This window comes from Pinus tabuliformis, chromosome 8 (assembly GCF_031772625.1).
Source record: "Pinus tabuliformis cultivar Carrire ecotype Pingquan chromosome 8, CPIR1, whole genome shotgun sequence".
Taxonomy (NCBI): Eukaryota; Viridiplantae; Streptophyta; class Pinopsida; order Pinales; family Pinaceae; genus Pinus; species Pinus tabuliformis.
In genome coordinates, this window is record NC_142294.1 from 1,777,999,386 (window position 1) to 1,778,007,248 (window position 7,863).

Sequence of the window (7,863 nt, forward strand, 5' to 3'; positions counted from 1 at the left end):
TGAAGCAAACGGAATTAACAGCCATTCAAAAATGATTCAAGGAATTTGACACCCAATGATGATGATGCAGAGCAAAGGAATTCGAACAGACAGAGGTAAGGAAACCAGAAGGTTGGGAAGTGGAAACGAATAGTTAAAAGAACAGACTGGCCTTAAAGCCATGACCTGATAGAAGCAGGGCAGCAACACAAGAAGGCAGATAGCTAAGAGCAGAAAGCAGAGAGTAGAATCTGAGCTGACCTGAAGGCAGCATCGAGCGAGACAAAGCCAGATAGGGTCAGAGAGCCTGTGTACTCCATAGAAGGCTTGAGAGGTTCAAGCAAACTCCTTGGCATAGGCCTATCATACTACTGTGACCATCAGAGGTCGAATTTCAGTAAGGAGAGTCTGTGCACTCCATTCCTACTGAATTTTATCTATTTAGTGAGACTCGAATTGAGCTCACTATTGTAAAAACTCTACTTGAAAACATAATAGAGAGGCCACCACTGAGAGCTGGACCAGGAGACGTAGCCCAGGAGCATTGGGTGAAATCCTTATTAAAATTGTTGTCTTACATGTTTTCCTGTTATGTTTTCTCTAATTGCCTTAGTGTCTGTCTATTTTGCAATCTTATCGATCCATTGCATAAAGTAACATAGGAACATCCATGCACATGAGTATTTAATACCTTTAATTCTTTGTCCTGGATAAATTCTAGATCATCGACCCTGTAAGCCTTTTAGACCATCTTCTCCATAACTAGAAAGTTGTTTTTAATTTGGTTTGTTTGCTTGTTGATTTGTCATCTTTCCACTTGATTTCTTGGGTCATTGGATGGTTAGTGGCACTAGGGCATCTAGATTGTCATCCATTCATCTAATTATGAACTCAGCTAGTCGATTTGTTGGTGCATTTACTCCTTGCTTTCCGTTTATGGTCCTTCTACGACTTTGACCTCCATTACACAAGTTTGAAAAGTTTTCGTTTGCTTGTCTAAATGTTTCTTTTCTGTCATGGATCACATTGCTTGTCTTGTTTTTGGTAAATTCATTGTTTCATTAGTTTGAAAGAGATTCTCTTTTCATTTTTTTCATTTTCTTGAAGAGCTAATTGTCTCAAAAACTTTTCCATTGAAGTGTTTTATGAGAAAATTCATTTCGTCATTTCGTGAAAAGTATAAAATTCTAGTTTGTTGCATCAGTATGCTACGGTAGTTAGCATCATTGAAGACTAGGATTGCATTGGCATTTGAAAAGAAAAAGAACTCTCTTTGTTTTTTAAAGTACTGTTAAGAATGTACTTGTCAGGAAATTAGGAATTGGAATGTATTTTTCATTAGTTTATTTTCTCAAAAAGTGAAGTAGTGAAAAATCATTTTTCTTTTGGTTGCTTGGTTGTTTGCATTCAATTGTGTGTTTTCTACCCTCTCTAGTGTAGACAATTCATCGAATTGAAAGGGTCTTGTCTCATTTAGTTGCATTTAGGGTTTTTCGAGTCACATCGCTAAGGCCTGAAAACTGAGACATAACTCAAGATAAACTTTAAAATGAACTCAATTAACCTAAGGCATATTTGAAATCTAACGATCACATTGATCCAGGTGGATATTGGTGGCCACCTGCCAGGTCCACCTGGACCCCCACCATTGTCTTTCTCAGCATTTTCAGTTTCCTTAATTGTAGCACAGTTTACTATTTTTAGCAGTTTTTCGGGTCCTGAACTTCCGGAGCCGTTTTGAGGCCCTAAACGACGTTTTTTTGGAATTCTGGGGCGACTAAGCCCTATTGTTGCCTCCCAAAGTGGTAGTACTCGGATAGATCTTTCTAACGAGCTATCGTACGCGTCAAACGGAGATCGTATGCCAAAGTTACGACCCCGGGAAATTGATGTACCAATTTACCCAAACGGGGCCCACAATTTGGCGTTTCATCTTCTAGGGTTAGGTTTCGGTATGTGAAGGGTTTTCCATTGTTTCTCAACAATAAATAGGCCTTCGAGCCTCATTGTAATACAGTTCAGAACAGTTCAGAGGCATGTAGCCATCACATCTCTTCTCAGAGATAAGCTACCATCGCCCTAGCTAGTTTATTGCCATTTCTGTTTGTAAGCATATGTCAGTATTTTCCATTAATGAAATGAAGTATTATTTCCGCTGCATCTTTGTGTATATGGTTATCTCTGTAATTTGTTGCGTTCCTGTTTAAATCTGGATCAGTGGTATCAGAGCGGTCTGCTTTTTCTCTGTTTTTCTTTGCATGTCCCCAACAAGGTCGGGATATAAGGAGTTAGGGCTTGAACTGGTTGAACCTTTGCAAGACCAGCCTCGCAAATCCCGACGGCCTCCCATGGCGGACGAGAAGAAAGACGAGGGGGCAGGAGATCCCATCAAAATCTTGCTCGAAGAAGCGCTCGAGCGACAACGGAACGCGATGATGGACAGCTTTGCGCAGATCCTTCAGCGGCTACCCAGAAGCGGCGCATCGGCTTCCAGCAGCTCCTCTGGAAACGCCACACCCTTTAAGGTACAAGTTAATTTTGAAATCCCCATATTCGAGGGTCAGATAGACGCCGATGCCGTAGATAAATGGTTAAATCTGCTAGAGGGTTATTTTTCTGTTCATGAATTTTCGAGTCGGGAAAAGATTGTTTTTGCTCTTCTCAAAGCAGCCCCCCACGTCAAGGACTGGTGGGAAACCTACTGCGAGCAGAAGGATGAAAGTACTGGCTCACTATTTTCAGCCGCACCCACCTGGGATTCGTTCCGGGATGCCATCAAGGAGCAGTACTACCCTGTCGGAAGCTATGAGGATGAATACATAAAGTGGACCACGCTGCGGCAGGGAAGGGACCAAGATGTGCCGGAGTTCACCAATCTTTTCCATACCCTTCGCACAAAGTTGGGTATCAAGGATTCGGAGCAACATTTGATACTCAAATACCGTGGCTGCCTGCACAAGTACATCCAGGAAGAAATACAGTTCCTAAACATCCCCTCGCTCGGCGCAGCATACCGGTATGCCGTCAAAGTCGAGCAGAAGTTTAAACAAAAGAAGCGAGACTTTGGATCTGCGAATCCAAAGCAGGGGAAAGGTGCCCCTAAACCACAGAACAAAGGACAAAGCCAAGGCGGGACAGCCCAAGACAACCAGCTGAAGCTGCAAGCAAAGAGCAACGCCGCGAAGCCGAGAAAGGACACTGGAAAATGGTGCGAGTTCCATAAGAGCTCCACTCACAACACAAGTGAGTGTCGGGCCAAACAGTCACTGGTGGCTGAGCTAAAGGTTTCAGAATCAGATGCATGTTCCGACTCTGAGTCAGAACCCGATAAGGGGTATGAAAAAGGGAAGCAGATCATTGATGCGGATCCCAGCGCCACTGTTGCTACCGCAAAGATCCAGAAAAATGAACCCGAAGATCCAGAGGAGGAGGAGCGTCTCTTCCACTCCCAGATGTGGGTCAAGGGCTCCCCGATACAGTTCATTGTTGATAGCGGGAGTCAAAAGAACCTCATTTCGGCAGAGGTCGTGAAGCGGTTGGGCTTACCGACCACAGCACATCCACAACCATACACCATTGGGTGGCTTTACCAAGGGCGAGATCTTCGCGTGAGCCAGCAGTGTCGCCTTCCATACAACATCAAGCCCTTCACGGATGAGGTATTGTGTGACATTGCTCCCCTTGAAGTTTGTGATGTATTACTAGGACAACCATACTTGTGGAAGCGACATGCTGTGTATGAATCAAGGCCCCGTGCTGTTATTATTACATTGGGAAATAAGTTGTTCAGGATACCAGAGGTAGCACCACCTGCCGCCATCTCTTTGATTACTGCAAAACAATGCAGTAAGATCATTTCCAAAACCAGGAAATTTGTTTTCCTGATGATACGCCCTCAAGGGAAGAAGAAGACAGTGGCCGCGGCCTCCAAACGAGGTCCCTCTGCACGGCAGCTACAAATGGACAAGATTGTGGAGGAGTACAAAGACATCTTCACCTCCCCGGCAGGGGTTCCTCTGCACTGTCAAGTCAAGCACTCCATTGATCTGACCCCAGGTGCGCCGCTACCCAATGGACCAATTTATCGGCGCTCCGTTCTGGAGAACAATGAAATCAAGAGGCAGATTCAGGAGCTCCTACAGAAAGGTCACATCCGTCCGAGTTCTTCGCCCTGTGGGAGCCCGATAGTGTTGGTACAGAAGAAGGATGGGACGTGGAGACTCTGTATTGACTATCGGGCGCTGAACAAGATCACTGTCCGTAATAGGTACCCGATCCCGCGGATTGATGACCTCCTAGACCAACTAAAGGGGGCGAAATATTTCAGCAAGATCGATCTGAAGTCAGGATATCACCAGGTACCAATTGAACCCTCAGATGTGTGGAAGACTGCCTTCAAATCCAAGGAGGGCCTCTTCGAATGGTTGGTCATGCCTTTCGGATTGACGAATGCTCCTGCAACCTTTATGAGGCTAATGGATGACATCTTGCGGCCATTCACCAACTCCTTTGTAGTAGTATACTTGGATGACATTCTGATCTTCAGCCAGAGTTGGGAAGAGCACCTCCACCACATCCGACAGGTTCTCCAAACACTGCGGCAACACAAGCTATGTGCCAATTTGGAGAAATGCACTTTTGGCATGACCGAGGTCCAGTATCTGGGATACATCATTGATGAACAGGGGGTGCATGTCGATCCAGCCAAGGTCCAAGTCATTCGGGATTGGCCCTCTCCAACCACTCTAACAGAGCTCCGCAGCTTTCTAGGTCTTGCCAACTTCTACCGCAGGTTTGTGTTGGGATTTTCTCATATTTCTTGGCCCTTGAGTCAAGTCACCAAGGGCGGGGCGAAAGCAAAATTCTTTTGGTCTGAATCTCAACAGAAGGCATTCAGGGAGTTGAAGGATCGCCTCTGCACGGCACCAGTGCTCGCGTTACCAGATTTACAACAACCATTTGAGGTCGAGACAGATGCCTCTGACTATGCTATTGGGGCAGTCCTTACTCAACATGGACATCCAGTGGCATATCACAGTGAAACACTTTCAGACACAGTCCGGAAGTACCCCACTTATGATAAAGAGATGTATTCCATTGTACAGGCCTGCCGACAATGGAAGCATTACATTTTGGGGAAGGAAACGGTCATCCACACAGACCACCGACCTCTGCAATTCATACAGACCCAAGGGAAATTGCAGAATGATCGCCATCAGAAGTGGTCTACATACCTGCAACAGTTTCACTTGAATATCAAGTATAAAAAGGGCAGCACCAATAATGTTGCAGATTGCCTCAGTCGACCACCGATCATGGCGCTAACCACCGTGCTCAACTCTTGCGGGCACGAGACTTCTGATTGGCCACTTCTCTACAAAAGCGACCCAGAATTCGGCCACACATACCAGACACTCTTGGAGGGTCGGCAGGTTGCAGATTTTCACCTCCAGGATGCCCTATTATGCCACCTCGGTCACCTTTGTGTTCCTTCAAGCGAGCGTGCCAAGATGATTTGGGAAGCACACTACAGTCGGGCTGCTGGGCATTTCGGGGTCGAGAAAACAGTGGCAGTACTGCAAAACTATTTCTATTGGCCGAATCTTCGACAGGATGTTGGGAAGTACATCCGATCATGTACTGCCTGTGCCATTGCCAAACCGACCATTAAGAAGCAAGGCCTCTATACCCCGTTGCCTACCCCTAGTCGACCTTGGGAATCCATCTCCATGGATTACATGTCAGGCCTTCCTTCCACTAAGCATGGAAATGACTGTGTTTTTGTGGTCGTCGACAGGTTCTCAAAGATGGCCATTATGATGGCCTGCAAGAAGAATATCACAGCAGAAGCCACTGCTAAACTCTTCTTTGAACGAGTGTGGGTGCACTTTGGGATCCCACAGTCTATCATCTCAGATCGGGACAGTCGGTTTCTCAGCACATTTTGGTCCAGTCTCTGGTCAATGCTGGACACCAAACTCACGAAGTCCACAGCCTTCCATCCTCAAACTGATGGCCAGACAGAGGTTGTCAACAGGATGATTGTGCACATTCTGCGCATGTATAACTCAAAGCATCCACGCACATGGGACGAGAGCCTCCCCTATGTTCAGCACAGCTACAACCGAGCTCTTCACAGCTCCACTGGCCATAGCCCTTTTCAGGTGGGTTTAGGATTCCAGCCACTATGCCCCATTGATGTGGCCATGCCACTTGCAGCTACTCACATGAATTCAGCTCATGTCCAGTCCGAAACAGATAAGGCCACCAGCTTCATTGAGCGCATCCAACATATTCGCCAGCAGGTCCATGACATTCTTGAGAAATCAAATGCCAAGTACAAGCAGCGACATGATCAACACCGGGTGCCACACAAGTTTCAGGTGGGCGACAAAGTCTGGTTGCATTTGCAAAAGGAACGCCTTACTGGAGCCTATCGGAAATTGAGACCACTTCGATATGGTCCTTACACCATTACTAAGGCTATGGGAGACAATGCATTTGAGCTCAGCATTCCCCCATTCCTTGGCCTGCACCCAGTGTTCAATGTGGACCGCCTTCGGCCATACTTTCCACCATTGCTAGACACATCCGACATTGCAGAACAGCTCAAACCCACAGAATTAAATCCAGATTGCATGGAACAAGCTGCAACTGATCGGATCATGGACACACAGATCAAGAACACTCGCCAACAGCATATCCAACTGTATCGAGTTGTCAAAGCAGGCCAACTCCTTCAGCAGGGCAAGTGGCTCACCAGGGAACAAGTTCAGCAGAGGTTTCCTCATCTCATGGAGGAGCTCAACGCAATGGGGACCATTGCTTCCTAAGGGGGGAGGAATGATCCAGGTGGATATTGGTGGCCACCTGCCAGGTCCACCTGGACCCCCACCATTGTCTTTCTCAGCATTTTCAGTTTCCTTAATTGTAGCACAGTTTACTATTTTTAGCAGTTTTTCGGGTCCTGAACTTCCGGAGCCGTTTTGAGGCCCTAAACGACGTTTTTTTGGAATTCTGGGGCGACCGAGCCCTATTGTTGCCTCCCAAAGTGGTAGTACTCGGATAGATCTTTCTAACGAGCTATCGTACGCGTCAAACGGAGATCGTATGCCAAAGTTACGACCCCGGGAAATTGATGTACCAATTTACCCAAACGGGGCCCACAATTTGGCGTTTCATCTTCTAGGGTTAGGTTTCGGTATGTGAAGGGTTTTCCATTGTTTCTCAACAATAAATAGGCCTTCGAGCCTCATTGTAATACAGTTCAGAACAGTTCAGAGGCATGTAGCCATCACATCTCTTCTCAGAGATAAGCTACCATCGCCCTAGCTAGTTTATTGCCATTTCTGTTTGTAAGCATATGTCAGTATTTTCCATTAATGAAATGAAGTATTATTTCCGCTGCATCTTTGTGTATATGGTTATCTCTGTAATTTGTTGCGTTCCTGTTTAAATCTGGATCAGTGGTATCAGAGCGGTCTGCTTTTTCTCTGTTTTTCTTTGCATGTCCCCAACAAGGTCGGGATATAAGGAGTTAGGGCTTGAACTGGTTGAACCTTTGCAAGACCAGCCTCGCAAATCCCGACGGCCTCCCATGGCGGACGAGAAGAAAGACGAGGGGGCAGGAGATCCCATCAAAATCTTGCTCGAAGAAGCGCTCGAGCGACAACGGAACGCGATGATGGACAGCTTTGCGCAGATCCTTCAGCGGCTACCCAGAAGCGGCGCATCGGCTTCCAGCAGCTCCTCTGGAAACGCCACACCCTTTAAGGTACAAGTTAATTTTGAAATCCCCATATTCGAGGGTCAGATAGACGCCGATGCCGTAGATAAATGGTTAAATCTGCTAGAGGGTTATTTTTCTGTTCATGAATTTTCGAG